Raw genomic sequence first — 2,261 nt, forward strand, 5'->3', positions numbered from 1 at the left:
GGTTGCATTTCGGTTAATGAAAGTATGAATCTGATTTATAGAAAGAAAAATTTTCAATAGCATGTAGTTGTAGTGTACCACATTAGCAAGCAGATCAAATGCATTACTATCCCCTCTATTAGAGTTTGAAAGGATAATGAAATACAAGCTACCAGCGTGCGAAATTCTTTGGTGCCTCCACTACCATTATTTTATTTTCCATGAACTTATTTTACAGTGATGCTAACTAGAATTACACATTTGATTGACAATGTACCAATCTCTGTCCTTGATGTGATTCATAGACTGTACAGTAAAAGTTCCAGTACTAATCCAGGCCAAGCGAGTAAAGTTGTACTGTACAGTAAAAGTTCAAGTACCGATCTCTGTCTTCTGATAACTTACGGAATATGCTTATGGAGTTAACTATATTTGACTGCTAGGCCATGAGAGCTTGTATGTGTTGCTTAACTTGTTCATAATGTTTTGGAGTCTATCTAATATTTGACATGTGGCATTTGGCACTTAATTTGCAGTATTCAGTCATTCAATTAAAGGTAGCAATTACAAATATTGACATTTGTTCTGAGCTCTGTAGCGAAAGTACATTATTATTAACTCATGAGATTTATACTTGGGTAGCTTGTATTCAGAAAAGTATAAGAACAACATGGTTTCCTGTTTTTTATCTTAATTTTCATGAATATAATGTTTGAAATATTTGCCTGTAATTGTGCTTTGTGATTCGAAATGGAGACACGCTGTTGAATTGTTGCCTGTTGTCCTCCAAACAGGCATAGTAAAAGTTTCACTAATTGGTTTGTTATAACAAATATTTGTACAATGACAAATAAAATTTGTTTCGCAGCTACTTAGCTGCCATCACGTACCTTTTATGTTGTGTTGAGACGTTTTGTTATATAAAAATAAGCACCGAAAGAATGAAACCTCAACAATCTTGGAAAAGGAAGTACGGTTCTGAATGATATAGAGCAAGCAGAGCAAATGCATTACTAATCCCTCAGGCTAATGGTACAAAAATGCCTAGAAGCTGAAACATACGTGACCTTATCCTGATAACTTAGGGAATATGCTCATGGACCTTGCCTCACCTAGAAGTTATGAGGAAGTTGATGTACATCTTATTAGCTAATCTCAGGGTTCAAACAATTTAACAATATGCTTATAGAACTTAAATGTAGATTTTGAAATCATATTGCCGAATATATATTTGATTAGTATACTAGAGACGGAGGGAGGTTCGGGAGAGAGGGAGGGAGGGAGAGGGAGAGGGAGGGAGAGGGAGCGGGAGAGAGGGAGGGAGGGGGAGAGAGAGACTGCTGATGTCTTCGTTGCTCTTATCTTCTTTGTCGAGCTTATCGTTCTGAGGTATGACACAAGCTTCTTCTACGTGGCGCTAACTTCTTCTGCATGGCGCAAACTCTTTCTGCATGACCTTAATTGTGCTTAACTGAAGTTGCATGCATTCTTATTGAAACAAGTTCCTATGTGGAATCTTCAGGACACCATAGCATGCTAAGTGGAATCTTCAGGACATCGTAGCTCTCTCTCTCTCTCTCTCTCTCTCTCTCTCTCTCTCTCTCTCTCTTCTCTTTGCCGAGCTTATCGTTCTGAGGTATGGTGCTAACTTCTTCTGCATGGTGCAAACTCTTTCTGCATAGCCTTAACTGTGCTTAACTGAAGTTGCATGCATTCTTATTGGAACAAGTTCCCATGTGAAATCTTCAGGTCCTTTTCATAAAGGGGTGAATAAGTTTTCAGTGTCTTCATGAGTCGTGAATCTCATTACTTGTTTCTAGCTTACCAGCTACAAGTTTGGTGAATGACATAATTTTTCTAATTCCGTGTTGTGAAGAAAACAATATAATTTAATTTAGAAAACCGTGCAGTCAATCAGACCCAATTACAGAAGTAGTTTGAAGAGAAAGAGATCACTACTACAAAACATTGCATTGCAAACGCCCCATCATTGCCGGTGGTGATAGGTTTGACAGCGTCACCGCCGGTTCTAGACCCGGTGATTAGGGATGTAAACGGATCAGATACGGATGACGAACATCACTGATGTTGTATTTGTTTTCACATTTTCTATTGGATTCGGATTCGAACACAAATATACTCGGATAAAATACGAATGCGGATTTTTTTGGTTACGAGTACGAATAGATGTGTATCGAATACGGAGCGGACCGGATGTAGATAATGTCGAACATGGATATTTTTTCGGATATCGAGTAAAGGCAATATTTATTCATATCACA

This window comes from Panicum hallii, chromosome 6, assembly GCF_002211085.1.
Source record: "Panicum hallii strain FIL2 chromosome 6, PHallii_v3.1, whole genome shotgun sequence".
Lineage (NCBI taxonomy): Eukaryota > Viridiplantae > Streptophyta > Magnoliopsida > Poales > Poaceae > Panicum > Panicum hallii.